The sequence below is a fragment of the Struthio camelus genome, chromosome 2, assembly GCF_040807025.1.
Source record: "Struthio camelus isolate bStrCam1 chromosome 2, bStrCam1.hap1, whole genome shotgun sequence".
Classification (NCBI taxonomy): Eukaryota; Metazoa; Chordata; class Aves; order Struthioniformes; family Struthionidae; genus Struthio; species Struthio camelus.
In genome coordinates, this window is record NC_090943.1 from 100,581,057 (window position 1) to 100,598,770 (window position 17,714).

Here is a 17,714-nt window from a genome sequence, read left to right on the forward strand (position 1 = left end):
TACGCAATTGAGAGTAATTCCAGCCTCAAATTATATTAGCTTATCGCTGTATGCCTTTCCTGATGCCTAGGCAATGATATGCGTTAAACCTCACAAACAGAGATTCTCATTCAGCGAGGAGTATATGCAGCTGATATAATGGCAGACTTGCATCATTTTCATATTCAAAGCAAATCCACATCGGTCAAAACAAAACGTTGAGTGTGCAATCTCTGCATCTGATGTTTCAGCTGACATTTACCTGGCAGGGAGTGGGGAAGACTAGTGGGAGGGAAAGAGGAAAGGGAGGAGCAGCAGCAGCTTTCAGGTGGCTTTGTAATAATGCTAGTCTTCCTTTATGAAATAAAATTAGCATAGAAAGAGTGCCAGTGAAATTAGCCCACCATTGTACTGGATAAACAGCGCCTGGGTTGAGACAACAAACCCATTGATCTTATCTGTCAACACCCAGATCATCTTCTAGGCTTCGACTTATCCGCTGCTCTGTCAACAGTTCCCCTGCAGAGAAAAGAAATGGCAAAAGCAATACTAACATCAGCCTGCAGTGCACAAGAAGCTTTCTGCTTTAACAACATGCCAGGCCATAAAAACATGCAGTTTTATGTGGGAAGAGGCATTATTACTGAACAAGAGAGCCTCTGGGCAATATTCAGCAATGAGATTACAGCCCACCTCAGACATCAGTTTGGTGATACAGACGTTGCTGAGCTCAGCATTTGTAGCTGATTTTTTCCTTGACCCAACAGAACCCCCAGAACCTTAATCAAAGATTTTGTTTCATTTTGCTTGATTTTCCTTTGCCCATTTGTGTCTGTATCTAAATCAGTGGAAAAATACAGCAAAGCAAACAACCCCCCCCCCCCAAGCATAATGCATCCATGAATGCAACATTATATCCAGGAGCTTAACCCACAAAGCAAGCAGATTCGACAGTGTGTTTCCCTCACTTCCCCACACCTTGGTTTGCATCTTTTGTTTCCTTTTGCTTGCCCTGCGGAATGCCATGAGAAGATGCTTTTTCATTACGTGGACGCAGAGCAGTGAGAAGTAGGAAGTGCCGCTGGACAGATACCAGTTCCTCAGCCAGTGCAACCTGCTGCAGCAGCACATTAACCTGGAGAGGCTCCCAAAGGAAGGACTTATCAGCATGCCAAGGCTGCTGATAAAAGGTGACCTACATACTTATCCAGACATACTTTCAATTTCCTTTTTGCTGAGCCATCAGGAGGCACGGAAAGAGCTGAAGTGTCCTCAGTGCATGGCAGAAGGGGACAGTACATTGGTGGGCAGTGGGAGGGCATGGGCTGGCAGGTCCCGGGAGCTGCTGGGGCCCTTCAGGTCAGGCACAAGCACTGGGCCCAGGGGAAGGTAGTGGGAGATACGCAGCTGATTGATAGCAGCAAATTGCAGAAGAGACTCTTATGGCAGGCATGTGTGGTAGGAGGATCGGGTGGAGGAAAGCTGTGGCTTGGAGAAAGAAGACCCCTGAACCGAAAGCTTGGGAGACCTGACAGTGCCTAGTGATGTTCTCTAAAGCATATTGTAAGGGTTCAAACGGTCATTAAAAAGATCAGTGTGTCCCTTTCTGAGCTGATTTGTGCATCAGTGAAGCCTGTAACATCCTTGTGTGTTCAACAAGGGAAAGAAAAACCTATTTAAATAAAATGGCTTTGGTACAAAGAGGATCTGCCTGTGGCCAGCTTTATATTATTAACGTTTCCTAGGAGTGATGTTCCACAGCGGCAGGCTGATGTAATTACCAGAAGTGAAGTTGTAAGTCCCATTGAAAAGACGAAGAGATTTGTCAGCGACTTCAAAGAGGTAAAGATTTGAGTGGATTTGCACTGGGATAAAAAATGCAATGGCTAGAAAAATTAGGTCCTCCAGTGTATTTGATCTTCTGTGGGCTTTATTCAGACATTTTAGTCTGCGGGGGATTTAAATTAAGTAGCAAAAAACACTTTCTAAACTTTCTATGTGAATACTATTATGTGAGGTTGTTTTTACTGTTAGCTTAATAAACTGATCTTTGGATTAACAGGTTGTGGACCACTAATGCAGTCTTAGTGGTGTTATGCAATTTACTTTCATGATGTGGAGCTAGATGATGGCCCAATGGTGATTTGCTGTTTTCCAAGAAATTCACCTGCATATTAGAACCTGAAAGAAAGATGTTGGTATGAACTAGTAAATTGTCAAAAATGACAGGCCAGGATAAAAAAACTGGTAAAGTCATGTGAGAGGACTTGTACTACAAAATACATTAGTCATTATCAAAATACAGAGCCACTGTGAAAGCATATCATCAGACATTCAGAATTTTGGGGGTCATATTTTTTAATTCAAAGTAATTTTCTTTAGCAGTTCTACAGACTTATTTTATTTGCAATGCTGTGTCTCAGGCTTTTTTCTTTTTTTTAAGTGGAAGTCATTGATAACAAAAATGTGAAAGAACAGGAAATTGAGGTTAAAAAAAAAAAAAAAGAGATCAGATTCAATGGAGCCTTGTGCCCACATAGGTATGGAACAAATGGATACTTGATCTCAGTCCATGCATGGTGAAGAGATGTTCTACAGGATCTAGTGGTTTGTAAATCTACGTGTGTGGGGCTGGTCTGTTTGTTTGTTTATTTTTTAAACAGGTACAGTAGCCATGTCACTTCTCTAATAGTTTGAGCCAGACTTTCACAAATGGTCAGCATTGGGGAAGATCTCTAAATTACCTAGATCGAAAGACCCTTTTCACTCCAAAGATCACTTAAAAGACACAAAAGCATCTTTGAAGGATTTTTAGGTCCCATTGAGGCCTTATGAGTAGTCAGCTTTTCCATGTGACTTCTAGCTTCCAGCATACTTTGAAAATCCATCACTGTATTTCCAATGAGCAGGTAAGTAACTATATAAATGTGTTCGTTAAATAATGTCTATGCACTTTCTGTGTCAAGAATAATTCTCCTGTGTCACTGTATACAGAACTGCAACAGGCAAACTGATACTACGTAAGAAAAAGGCCGTGTGATTAAGAACAGTTCAGTTCATCGCACTTCCAGCTGAGCGCTCTAGAGTCTGTTGAATTATGGTCTTCATGCTTCCTAAAAGGAGCATAAAAGTGAGAAGAACATGTGGGTCCTTTCCCCACTTATTCTTCTGTGAGTTGGAAGGAGATTTAAAAGGAGATGAGTAGGGAAAAAGTGACTCTGTATTGCAGAAATGGGAAAAGAGTTTCTACAGGAATGCATGAAGGACAATCACCCACGGGGGAAGGAATGACCCAAGTGAGCAAGCTGCTAACTGGGCAAGAGGTCCAACAGGCAATGTAAAGTAAGTCATTGTTGTAGCATGAGAGTGCAATAAACTGTAGGAAGAAGATTCCGAAGCTAACAAGATAAAGAAGTAAATGGCAGTCAATGGAAGAATAGGATTAGCAACGAGTACATATGTTCCTCTTTTCTAGAGGCATCATTCAGGCCCTCTTAGGAATAGATATTAGGGAAAAACTGTAAGAAAAGAAATTGCCGCATCAAGAATGGGGATAGATTGGTACAAATAAGAATTTTAAAGAGGTCAGGAGCAAGCATTGGACAAATTAAGATACGTTTCAGTAGCTGTGATAAGCAAACAGTCTTCCATCAAAAGAAATGTCACGTAGCTGTTTTCACTGTGTCTTGGCTTCCATCTTTGTTCAACTGGAAAAGCTGCTTATTCCAGAGCAGCATTGCACATTAAAACTGTCTTGCCTTAAGACCTCTGGAGAGAAACAGCATCACAGAATGGTTGAGATTGAAAGGAACCTCTGGAGATGATCTAGTCCAACCCCACTGCTCGTGCAGGATGACTAGAGCACATTGCCCAGGACTGTGTGCAGACGGCTTTTGAATATCTCCAAGGACAGAGAGAGACTCCACAACATCTCCAGGCAGCCTGTTCCAACGCTCTGTTACACTCACAGTAAAGAAAATTTTCCTCAGACAGAACTTCCTGTGTTTGTGCCCATTGCCTCTCGTCTTATCACTGGGCACCACGGAGGAGAGTCTGGCCCCAGTCTCTTGACACTCCCCCTTCAGATACTTATACACATTGATCAGATCACCTCTCAGTCTTCTCTTCTCCAGGCTGAACAGGCCCAGCTCTCGCAGCCTTTCTTCATAGGAGAGATGCTCCAGTCCCCTCATCATCTTCGTAGCCCTCTGCTGGACTCTCTCCAGTAGTGCCATGTCTCTCTTGCACTGGGGAGGCCAGAACTGGACACAGTACTCCAGGTGAGGCCTCCCCAGGGCTGAGCAGAGGGGCAGGATCACCTCCCTCCACCTGCTGGCAACACTCTGCCTAATGCAGCCCAGGATCCCATTGGCCTTCTTGGCCACAAGGGCACACTGCTGGCTCATGGTTAACTTGTCCACCAGGACTCCCAGGTTCTTCTCTGCAGAGCTGCTTTCCAGCAGGTCAACCCCCAGCCTGTACTGCTGCACGGGTCCTGCATCCTCCCCAGGTGCAGGACCTTGCACTTGCCTTTGTGGAACTTCAGGAGGTTCCTCTCCGCCCAGCTCTCCAGCCTGTCCACGTCCCTCGGAATGGCAGCACAGTCTTCTGGTGTGTCAGCCACTCCCCCCAGTTTAGTCTCATCAGCAAACTTGCTGAGGGTGCACTCTGTCCCTTCCTCCAGGTCATTGATGAATATATTGAACAAGACTGGAGCCAGGCCTGACCCCTGGAGGCACCGCCAGCTACAGGCCTCCAACTTGACTCTGCGCCATTCACCACAACCCTCGGAGCTTGGCCGTCCAGCCAGTTCTCAATCTACCTCACTCTCCACTCATCTAGCCCACACTTCCTGAACTTGCTTATGAGGATGTGATGGGAGACAGTGTCAAAAGCCTTGCTGAAGTCCAGGCAGACAATATCCACTGCTCTTCCCTCATCTACCCAGCCAGTCATTCTGTTATAGAAGGCTATCAGATGGGTTAAACATGATTTCCCCTTGCTGAATCCATGTCGACTACTCCTAATCACTTGTCCTCCACACGCTTAGAAATGGCATCCAGGATGAGCTGTTCCCTCACCTTTCCAGGGATAGAAGTGAGGCTGATTGGTTTGTAGTTCCCTGGGTCCTCCTTTCTGTCATTTTTGAAGACTGGAGTGACATTTGCTTTCTTCCAGTCCTCAGGCACCTCTCCTGATCACCATGAACTTTCAAAGATAATTGAAAGTGGCCTTGCAATGACGACAGCCTCAGAACTCATGAGTGTATCCCATCAGGGCCCATAGACTTGTGGAAGTCAAGTTTGCTTAAGTGATCCCTAACCTGATCCTCCTCAACCAAAGGAAAGTCTTCCTTTCTCCAGACTTTATTCCCTGGTTTCCAGGGTCTGGGATTCTTGAGGGCTGGTCTTACTGGAAAAGACCGAGGCAAATAATGCATTCAGTTATATCTCCCTTTTCTGTATCCTTTTCACCAGGACTCCTGCCCCATTCAGCAATGGAGCCATGTTTTCTCTAGTCTTCCTTTTGTTACTGATGTATTTAAAGAGGCTCTTCTTGATGGTTTTGACTTCCCTTGCCAGATGAAATTCCTAACGGGCCTTGGCCTTCCTAGCATCCCCATCTCTGCATACTCAGATAACATCCCTATATTCCTCTCAGGTTATCCATCCCTGCTTCCTTCTTTCTGAGTTTTGCCAGGAGCTTCTTGTTCATCCATGCAGGTCTCCTGCCCCTTTTGCTCAGCTTCTTGCTCATTGGCAGGCACTATTTTTGAGCTTGGAGGAAGTAATCCTTGAATATTAACCAGCCTTCTTGGACTCTTCTTCCTTATAGGGTCCTATCCCATGGGATTCTTCCAAGCAGGTCTGAGGCCAAAGTTTGCTCTCTTGAAGTCCAAGGTTGTGATCCTGCTTTTTGCCCTGCTCCCTCCTCACAGGAGCCTGAACTCCACCATCTCATGGTCACTGCAGCCAAGGTGTCCCAACCTTCACATCTCCAACCAGTTCTTCCCTGTTTGTAAGTTCAAGGTCCAGCACGGCACCTCTCCCTGTTGGCTCCTCTATCATCTGGATCAGGAAGTTGTGCTCTCCAGGAACCTCCTAGATTGCTTGTGTCTTGCTATATTGTCCCTCCAGCAGAAAATAGGGTGGAGGAAGTGCCCCATGAGAACCAGGGCCTGTAATCATGAGGCTACTTCCAGTTGTCTGTAGAAGGCCTCATCTACTTCTTCCTGATCAAGTGACTTGTGGCAAACACCCACAACAGTATCACCCATGCTAGGTTGCCCCTTAATCCTTACCCGTAAGCTCTTGGTCAGCCCATCGTCCACCCCTAGGCAGAGCACCATACATTCCCGTTGCTCTCTCACAAGGGGCAACTCTCCCTCCTTACCTCCTCTCTTTCCTAAAGAGCTTGTAGCCATCCATTGCGGCATTCCAGTCATGTGAGCTATCCCACCACGTCTCCGTAATAACAGTGAGATCATAGCTGTGCAACTGCATACAGAGCTCCATTTCCTCCTGTTTATTCCCCATGCTGCATGCATTTGTGTACAAGCACTTCAGAGAGGTATGCAAACATGCTGATTCCCCATAGTCTTGTAGGCACTTGCTTGCCTGCACGCAAATGCAGGAGGTATCCCCACTTGAGCCGTGTTTTGCTGATTACATGAACTCTGTAAGTCTCCACTCTTCCCATCTTCCCTAGTTTAAAGCCCTCCTTACCGGATTGGCCAGCCTATTGGCAAAAACACGTGCCCCATTTAGTAAGGTGGATTCCATCTCTCTGAAGCACATTTCGATATTCAAACAGGGTCCCTTGGTCATGAAAACAAAAAACCTGTTACCAAAATCAGCTGTACAGCCAGTTGTTTGCTTAGAGTATCCATCTAATCCTCCTCCCATCCTTCTCCTCACTGGCAGGATCAAGGAGAAAACCATGTGGGCCGCCTCAGAAAACAACCTGGACCCCCATACCGCTGTAACTAGATTTGATACTTTCCAAGTTGCCCTTGGCAGTGTCGTTGGTGCCCACACGGAGGAGCAGTAGGGGGTAATAATCAGAGAGGTGGAGAAGCTTTGGCAGTCTCTCCACAACGTCCTAGATCCGAGGCCCTGGCAAGCAGCAAACCTCTCTAGATAAGAGGTCAGATCAGCAGATAGGTGCCTATGTCCCTGCAGCAGGGAATTACCCACTGTAATCACTCACTACTTCCTCTGTGTATTCTTGTGTGGCACAAGGTCTGTCAGCAGAGATGCTTCATGTGAAACCACACCCAGCTCCTCCTCAGCTAGGAGGGCAGTGAACCAGTTCATCAGCTGCACACCTTCAGGAGGAGCAGGAATCTTCCTCTTTATACTAGAGATAACCAGTTTCCAGCCTTCGCCTTCTTCAGAGTCGTCATTTACTGTCCCATGAGGCACAGACCCTGCCTGCACCTCCAGTGCTGTAGGGTCTCTGCAAATAGCCTGTCTCCCACTCATCATCTCAGATACTACACAGCCTGCTGACTTTCTCCCCTAACTCCTTAACCTAGTGACACAACCTATCAAGAACAACACACCTTCTGCCAAAAAGTTGACTGTCAGCCCCAGCCTCACAGAGAGGCCCCAGGCAATCGCTGCAGCCTGACTCCTGCATAGCTGCATTCTATGCTGTCTGAGTGGAAGCCTTCAACACAGCAACTCCAGCAACTCCAATTGCTACTGGAAAACACATTCTGTGGTGTCACAACCATATCTGAGGAAGTGCACCCCCATCATGAACAAAGAGAGAGGCTGCTTCCTTACACAAACGACTGCACTTACTGGCTGCATGCTGGGCCTGGCTCTTATATAGGCCTCTCCCTAGCACTGGCTTGACCCACCCTAATCAAGGGCCAGCTGGAACAAAGGCCCCAACTTCCTCTGATCAGGGGCAGCTAGCAGAGCTCATCAGCAGCAGCTACACCTTGCTAGAGCTTCCCAGCCACCTTGGTGGACAAGGTGTTACTGACTATTTGTCCTCACACAGTCTGTAGGGGAGTAGTCATGAGCTGGTATCCTCAAAAGAGCAGAGAGAGGACTTAGTTAGAGTAGAATTAGGCATGAGTTTAATAAGTGAAGTCTATACCCTACCTTCTACCTTTGGGTCCTTTGCAGACCCATCACTATGGTTTAGGAGTGCTTGCAGCCAAGGCTGAAGTTAACAGTCAGGGAAGCCAGGATAAGCTAGATGGACTGTGAAGGCAGCACAAAAGGGAATACTTGTTGTTCTCTCACTTCACACCCGAAAAAGAAAAGTACTACTTGTGACTTTCTCCTAACTCAGGCATTTTGTAGATAAAGCTATAAAATTTCTATCCTTGTTGAGTATCCTTACAAAGACATGTATCAACTCTATTACTGTGTCTCTCTTTCTCGTAGATACGGTATCAGTCAAAGGTGTTGACGCAGAAGAGGACTGTGGTTGGGCATACAGTACATACCATTCTCTGAGTTAACTTACTCATCGGCACTGGCTGGCTGAGAAAGAACAGGAGCATGGAAATACAGCTGATGGCACATGAACCCTGGGAACACTGTGGCCATTCCTTGCTTATGTCCAGCAAAATCACCCTGGCAGATGAGGGGTCCCTTGTGGGTATGCTCTTTTAGCTAACACTGAGAGAGGTGGAATTGTGAGCCTGGGTTTAGGAGAGACAAGTTGGGGTTCAAGACTGCCACAGACCACCTGTGATTCCTGCTTCTCTCCATCCCTTTATTCTAGGAGTCTCATGCACTTAGCTGTCAGCAGGGACTTCTAACCCCACCATCAGCCTTCTACACAATATGACAATGTGAATTTACAGCACTCACTTCACCTGGTTTGGAGCATGCAACCCAGAAATCTCCACTATCAAACTGCTTCGCTACTGAGTTAGCTCAACCCACACTCTTTTAAAATGCTGTTTCTCAAGACAAAGTTGCCTTATGAGCTGGAATCAGCCTCATGGAGAAATACCTCCTGCTAAGCAGTTTCCAGGTCTCCAGCTACCGTTCTGTAGCTGAAACTGGTTCCATGTAAGACAAATGAAAGGAAAATTTGATTCTGATACATTTTCCTTTTGTTTTTCTTTCACTGACCCTGTGTGTAAATTATTCTATCCTTCTCTCAGTTCAGGACAGAGCAAGAATAGTCATAGTTCACCACAAAGTAAAGTGAGACACCCCCCCCCCCCCCGCACGGGGCTATTTCCTGGCTTATATGCTGCAAATGGTGTTGAAGAAGGGGCCGACTTTCCAAGAGGCAAATAACTGCAGAAGATGCTAGGCAGAGGTGTTCAAGTGTTATTCATTTAATCACTGTCTGAAGAGAGAAATTTATTTAGCAAAAAGTCTCCAGTCACAGTAACCAAGTGTCTTTCTCAGGACTGCAGTAACCAAGTGCTTTTCTCAGGACGGCTTTGCAATTAATGTTGCATAGCTTTGCATAATAGTTATGCACACATACTGGACAAATTCAGTGGCCTCACCTCCTGACCAATATCAAGGAGTAGACTACCACACAGTGATGATACACTACGATTAGAGGGCAAATTCTGTGGTGGAAAAAAAAAACCCACAGACATTATGTGTGAAAATACGGTATTTTGTTATTTCTTTTGCTCCAGTGGACAGGCACATTAAAACTCATTTAAAATTGAGTCTTTCATTCTGCTTTGAAGAAAAAAAGATGCTCTTCAAGTGGATATACACAGGGACGGCAAAGAAAACCTATCTTAAAAGGCAAATAAGTGAAATTACCTAAGTAAATCTACAAAATCAATTGGGATTCTAATAAACTCTTCCCTCCTGATTTAATTACATCTGCAATGAAGTTAGCCACCTGCCAGCTCGTAAACTGTCATTGTGTAAATCTGATATAGAGTGGGTGTAAGCTAGCATAGATGCTCAAACTTCAGCTTTATTAAAATACTGGCCTCAAAGAAGCCACTTCAGTAGGATGTGTGGATCCAATACTGTAGTCAAACTTCTCCCCAGTGGCAGCAGGTTTGCCCATATCCATTTTGGTCTCACTTAAAAAAAAAAAAAGAAAAAGGAAAGGAAAGAAAGAAAAAGTGAAAAAGAAAAGGAGGAGGGAGAAATATTGAAATTAGATGAGGCAGAGTTAGACAAAGACCTGACCCAATGCTAGCTTTTCCTGGGTGTAAAGACACTCACTGCAATGGTAGGTATGCCTGAAGTCACTGACAGGAGCATGAAATTGGGAACACTTGCAGATTGCAAGGAAGATACAGTGGGCAATGAGAAAAGACTGTGTAGAGGAGGGCATCGTGGATGTCAGTGTCTTGCTGCAAGGTTCTCCTGTGATATGCATACCACAAGGCTTGGTTCCTGGAGTGGCCCTCTTGGTAGCTGGAATGAAACAGAGCAGACACATCTAGGGTTACCTGTGGTGAGGGCACCTACCAGTTTTGCCCTTCACAATCCCATAGGTACTGTGTATTGATCGCACACTGCAGAAAATTTAGCCACCACCACCAAGGGCAGGATTTATTGGCCAGTCCACTGCTCCATTCTCCAAGAGCTGAATGATGCCATTGCAGTCAGGAAGTGAGGGCGACAGACAGGAAATGTATAACGATGCCATATATCTAAGCCATTGATCCATTTTTTTTTTTTTTGCTATAGCTGCACCTGTTTCGTAAGCCAGCTCCAAGACTGTGAGGGAAACCATGAAAGACCTGGCAAATAGTCAGTAGTGATTTCAGAGAGAGATCTCCAGCAGTGAGAACATCTGCCTGTAAATGCACTAGGTCACTACTGGACACTAAATACTGTCCTGCACTCTCCAGCACTGCTATGAAAACAGAGATCTAACACATTGCTCCATTTAAGTTTGAATTAGTTCTGCTAAGACTTTGCAATGCTAACAGAAGTGGCTTTGCAAGGGCTAAGTTGTTGGCTCGCCTGTTGCCCAAGCAGTTTGAGCTCTTCCAGACACAGCTGTACGTCCATTAGTCTCAGATTATAAAACCTGTTAGTAGGGTACTAAAGAAGAGCTGAAAATAAGCACTTGGAAAAGTCTTGGGGCCAATCCCGATATGACAGTGTATATTGCTGATAGTATTAAATCTTGCAGTGTATCTTGACAGGGTTAAGTCAATTACTTGATTTGGGGGCAAGAAGGACCCTGTAGGGAGAGGAAGGTTGCCTTCTACTATAGCGTGTGACATATAACCTGCTTCCTAGGAGGATTTCAGACTTTTAAGCTATGACTTTCTTACTGCATTATTGATCCCAAACATGAGCATCCTATGGGCCTCTTCTTCTCACTTTACATACCACATGATTTGTTCAGGCTCTCAGGCCTTATCACAGGTCTTAATTTGTCAGAGGATATTAGAAAACTATTCTGAGGGCTCTAACAGTAAGTGGCATGAGAAGCTGATGCTCTAGGGCCCTGCTGAGATGAAACATTTACTGTTTGGTTTGTTTGTGATGGCATGGACCTAGCTGATCCTCTCTTCCTATGCAAACTTCAGCAGCTGGAAAACTAGCCATATCGTCACCAGTCCTCATTCACAGCAAGGAGCTGGTTAGCATGAGAGCACAGTATTTCAAAGCAGTACCACCCTGCACCTCTCTGTGCTCCAGCTGGAAACGCTTGATGGGCTCCAGCATAGTCCTGGCAGGGTACAAATACACAAATCAGCTGTCTCCTCTCTGTCCCTGGCCCAGGCACACGAGGAGGCACTGGTAGTTTGCAAAGTGAAGACAGACAGCATATGAGTCATAAAGCATCACTGTGTTTGCTTTTAAAATGGCGTTGTACAAGAACACTATGCAAGTACATTAAAATATCCTCAGTCTGCTGTGGGTATTTTCTGTTGCCCTAGGCTTTCACTGGGCTCCCCTGCTACTCCTCCTAAATTACCAGTGCATAGCAATGAATGGAGACGCTGCTTAACTGGGTATATGTATTCTGTATTTGTAAGTCATCTACCAGTGTGTTTAGGAGTAAATGAGGTATATGGACAATTCTTTTTTGGAGCAGAGCACTCACGTCAGCAAGCTTGCCCTCGCTTTCATTTCCATGGCATGGAAAAGACCCTTAATGTCTCTAGAGACCACAGGGAAAGGTACTGGGCAGGTTCACAGAGAGCTCATCTGTTAGCAAGTCTTCTTCAGGTGGGTGCTTTTTGGCAATCTAGCAAAAACAGCAGGAGCAGAGGAGGAGGGACTGAAAGTGAACTTTCCGCTGTCTACATTTGCTTCTTAGAAACTGGTGAGAAAGTATTGTTTGGGCATCCCACCTTAGCGAGAGGTTTCCAGAGCAATTCCTAATATCTCACTACACACTAGTACATCCCACTCTCAGTCAGTCAATGAGGTTGGTGATAGCTCTCAGGCTAGCTGATGAAGAAGGGTCTGTTCTGAACTCATACTCTTTTAGCTGGGATTTGATGGAGAAAGTAGTCTCTCTGAGCAGTGAGTGGAAGATGGTTTAGTAGGGCTGCGAGGGAAATTGTCATATCAATACATAATTATAGTGATACTTCTCTGAAGACAATGTTCTCGTACTATTGCTGTCCCTCATAAAAATGGGAGTGAGCAGGGCCAAGCAAATGAGACGTGATTTCATCTTTGTCCTGTTTGTGTCCAACCCTGAATAGTCATCACTTGTCAACTAGGAAGGCCTTGAGGGCTGCAGAAGAGGGAGAACAGACATCCTAAAGCGTCAGAGGTCTCATTTCAAATGCAGTTAACAGAGTCTATGACAGCTCCTGGCTGAAGGCATTTCTGCAGGGAATAGAGTGGGTTTTTTTCTGAGCAGAGCCATCAGAGAGATGTGGCTAAAAAGTCAAAGTGATTAAGCTGACAAGCTCACATAGTTCAAGATGTGCCTATTTTAGCCCCAAAATGAATGTATGCTGCCTAACTTCCTCCTTAGTAGCTTGCTGCTGAATTTTATTTTTAAATATGTAATTATTTTTCAGTTTTCCATGACTGTAGCAGAGGTCTACAGATAAAACAGAATAGTAACCTTTGCTGGCCTTCCCACATGTGACCTTCGACACGTACTCCCATTGCCGCCCCGCTGAAACATTTGTCATCCCATCACAACCAGGCTCCAAAGCACGGCAACACTGCATCTTTGCACAGGGCTTCATGCAAGAAATGATACTGGGCAACTGAAGAGCCATTGTTCACCTCTGTTGTACACCATGTTTACAATGGGTTTTGCTTGTTTTTTCACCTATGAGTCAGAGAGTACACACTGTATGTACACTGTGTGCACACTAGCAGTCAAATTGACTTCTAGCCTCCACCATGCACTCACTTGATTGCAAGTAGGTAGACCCTGTAAGAATGGTCTATGACATTTAAATCACCATAGCGAGAATTCCTGATGAGCTTGTATCAGATATACTGCCAAATATTACACCAGTTTACCGAGCAGAAGTTTTAAGACAAACAGAAGAAAATACTTTTTCCACATAGACATAATCAAGCAGCAGAGCTCCTTGCCGCACCAGAATTTGTGACAGCCAAAAGTATAAAGTAGTTAAAAAAAAAAAACCAGTCTTCAAAGAATGGTTCGTTCAAAGCTGGGAAACATCAAAGATGCAAGCTATTGAACCATAAACTGTGAGCTGATAGAAAGTAGAAGGCTACCATGGGGTAGATAGCTGTATGCTTGCCTGGTTTTATACTCTCCCTCTGAATATCTGCTGCTGGCCACATGACTAGATGGACTAACCATACAAAGCAAGTTTCTGTTTGTAATGTATATATATTGTAATGTATTTCCAAATAAAACACAGTCCAGATAGATTCTGACTGCCTCTCATTACTACTAGTACCTCAGTCCTTGCCCTGAGGATGATCAGCATGTAGAGTCAACAGCACTACAGTGGTTTAGAGGATGCCATCTGATTACTTCAGGGTATCAGCTAAATTTCAACTCAGGCAACCACTTCTTACCAATATATACCAAGATTGTCCAAGGAAGTCCAACTGGAGAAAGTGCTTTGCAGTTCTCTCTGCTAAGCAGGGATTTCTGTAGTATACTAGTTACCATGTCCTGTTCAGAATAAGGTATCAGTTGCAAAGGGAGGGAAACAGCCCTGTTCACACATATTTTGTGATCTTTTGCAGAGAGCACAGAAAAAAACAGAGAACCAGACAGTGGTGATGGTTGCATGCTGGAAGGCTAACACACTTTCAAACTCATGCTGCCCTACCAGACAAGGATTTTTTTTTCCTATTGCTCTGCAGGGATGTGTGTGCCTTGCTGGATTCAGACCTCCAAGTCGCACATAATGGAGGTGAGCAAAGGGAGGTGCAGGCAAGCAGGATACTCTCTGTGCCTTCTCAACGCTGTTGCATCACAGCCTTTGAGCCAACGCTTTTCAGACCTCCCACAGAGAGAAGAGCAGCTTCTTTACCTGTGCAAGCCCCAGCACAGTAACTTTGGGTAGCTTTCCCCAAGGCTTTTGCTGAGGTCATACACGACGGACACAAATATTTCCCAGATTGCCAAATCTTGTGGAAGGCTGCTGCATGTTGGACAAAGAGTCTTTTTTTTTTTTTTTAATTACTATAAGGCAGAAGTTAGAAGAAGATTACAGAAAGTTATATCTGAGTCACTTGACCATAACTTCCTGCATTAAAAATCGGAAGCATGGAATTAGATTCCCACCTCTGCTTCTCTCTTTTTGCCCCACAAAGCTTCTTGGCACCACCAGCTGAAGCAAGCAGTTTTCTGGGGACCTCCCCGGAATGAGGGAATCCGCAAAGGAAGTGGAAGCAATTGCTGTGTTGTGAGTCTTACGTACCTTATAGGACAAGGAAGTGGTGGAAGGAAGGGTCAAACAGTAGCATAGTAGCAGGGTTTTGCTAACTGATGTGATCTAGAGAAAAACTGAGGATTGTCTGATTTCTGAGGATATTTTCATTTAGGCAGGGGACCAAACAGAGAACTGGAAAGCCTTGACTAGATCCCTGGTTGTATGCATAGGCTATCCACAGAAAAGAAATGGTCCCATTGTTCATTGGGAGGAAAGTTAGGAATTGCAGAGTCTTAATTTCTAGTAAAATAGCAAAACCGTGTAGGTGAGACCATGTAGGTGAGACTAACCAAGTACCTGAGCTCAATATTGAATGTCAGAAAATTTCTTAGAAACAGTGCAGAGCAGAAGGACAATGCGTTAAAGGTGTGCAAGGCTCTTAGATTTGGCCTTCGCACAGAATAACATGCCTGCCAACATTTTTTGAAACTTGTATGCTTGATCAGGGATGACATTTTCTCATTTCTGCAAGAGAACAAAATTCCTCAGAAGAAGAATTTGAAGTTTAAGCAGAGCCAAATTGCACAATGCCATTAATAGGGTCCAGGCTGCACTTTCATGCTGAAACAGCAACAATTTGGGGAAAAAAGTAACAAGCTAAGAAAGCAGTCAGGGGGCCCGTGAAGGGTGTAAGCTACACAAACTTCAGTTCTCCCAGCTAACACCTTGTTCCATCTCTCTTCTTCTATTTCTTCTCTGTTGCTTTGCCTGTGTAGTTATTTTCCTTCAGTTTGGAACACAAGAAGGTATAAACTTCCATACATGCTTGTGTTGTAGGGCACAAGTGACCTCTTACAGTGTGGTTTAAGCATGTGCTTAGCTGATGCTCAAATTATGCCAGGTTTCCTACAGGGCAGAGATAACTGGACAACAAATCATAGCACCCTCCCCCTTTTTTTGGTTACTTCATTTCTTGTTCCAGGAAAGCTTCAATTGATTTAATTATGGCTGTTTCTAAAAACTGACAGACTACTGAATAGGGCCTTGAAGAGGAGGAATGACTATATTTAAATCAATGTTCCTGATAAATACCTGCGGCTTGTGATATTGTCTGACTGCAGAAGCTAAGTGAAGAGGCCTTAATTTGCTTTTCAAAAATGAGGCTAATAATACAGATCCTAAGTATACTTCTGTCCCTTGTGCTTCATCTACTCTGTCTAGCTATATTATAAACCTTCTGGTCACCAGTAAGTTCATGTGACAGCTGGGAAAGCGCCAAAACCCTGATCCGGGTGTAGTCTAAAGAATAAATGCATGTAACATTTTGAAATGCAGAACTTTTTCCTTCACTGAACATTCTCCTTCAGGGAACTGCCGGTCAGTTCCCATGCAAATAGTTTTTAAATATATATATATATATATACACATACATGTGTATGCGTATATGTATGTTTAAATACATAAAAATACATTTATGCATGGGTATATGGTTAAGCACACGCTCTACACAGCTTGTTGACAGTGTTGGCTTTCAAAAGCTATTCCTCCTCACTTCTCCTAAAAGGAAGATTTTCAAGTTTGAGGCTTCTGACAGGAGGAAGTTTTCAGGCGTCGCCTTCCAGATAGATGTCTTATCTGTGTTTGGCTATCCTTAAGGTAAGCAGGCTCTCAGCTCAGCTGATGGGCATGACCAAGTAATTTCATCAGCCTTGCTTCAGACAGCAAGAGGCAAGCCAAAAGCTGGGTTTTTAACCTTAGAGTTTCCTTATGCATCAAACACAACCTTGGAGAAACAGTGAAGAGAAACAGATCTGAATTTCCACTGCTATGGACCTTACCAATTTTATGGTCTCGTATCTCTGAGGCAACTGTGTAGAAAACTAGGACTGAGATGAAAAAGGTTAATTTTCAGGTGTCTGTCAACACACCATGTGTAAAACTGGAATGTGATGGGAGTCACAGTTCCAGTATATGCATCTTTTTGAAGTTTTTACCAATGTAAAAACAGAGAGCCAGAAGCAAAGCAATCTTAATTGACATCTTCATTATTTTGCTGAGTATCTGCATGGATGTTATTTTGCCTCAGTGAGTCTCCACACCCAGTTTGACTTTTTTTGCAACAAATTCAGGTATATCAAAGCAGTATACTTCATTCCAGAATAAGACCTTCTATCCTATTTTATATGGGTTTTCATCTTGGCCAGTGCTTTTGCCAGGCACTTGCCAGGATGCCTTTCAGAAGTGCAATAAGCTGTGTGAGTGAAACCTCCTGTCTGTGGTCGTATAGTCCTTGTTTAGCTGTAGGCTTGACTACAATAATCTAATTTTGTTTTTTGCTCCCGTTCTGCATGTAGCCTGGCTCTCAGGGCCCCTAGATTTCATGAATCACCTACGAAATCAGTAGGTGAGCACACTGATTTTTATCACCAATGAGGAGTTGTGCTGTTTTCTAAAAAACTGTAGATCTATGTAAAATAGTCTATCCTTGCAGATCCGTAAGAATCCTCTTTTGGAAGGAAGGAATATAATGGAAACTTGTCTGTGGTGTTAGAAATGTTTTCCTCAGAGGTTGTTAGGTCAGGTCCAAACCGAACTGCGAAAGAATAAAACTGTTAGCTGAAAGGTCTTTGTCAGACAACACAGAATGTGTTGGTGATCCCAGGCCAGGACAATAACTCACACTTTATTTCCTGCAGATTATAGGGGTTTCTTTTACTATTGAGTCACTTTATCTCCAAAAAATCTGGGTAGCCCAAAGCTAATACCCTGCAGTAATAGCAGCAAATCAGGGTTCAGCAGTTAATTCGGTTTCTCAGCCCACGTTCTCATTGGACCGGGAAAGTCACAGAGCTCATCCTATGGCTATAAGCTGTGCATGTTGTAGCTTCATTTTAATGTTGTTCAGTGCATTGCTTGTGATTCTGGATAGCACAGAAGTTTACTTTAACCTGTGAGATACATGGGCTTTTAGAAAGCTGAG

The 17,714-nt window shown here is 44.2% G+C and overlaps 1 long non-coding RNA gene across 1 annotated transcript; it reads left to right on the forward strand.

Moving 5' to 3' along the window:
• The first annotated feature begins 1,010 nt into the window (after nt 1-1,010).
• LOC138066190 (uncharacterized) lies at nt 1,011-9,755 on the forward strand. Its single transcript, XR_011139432.1, has 3 exons — nt 1,011-1,169; nt 1,725-1,821; nt 8,385-9,755. It is a non-coding gene; the product is annotated as an uncharacterized lncRNA (long non-coding RNA).
• The last annotated feature ends 7,959 nt before the right edge of the window (nt 9,756-17,714 follow it).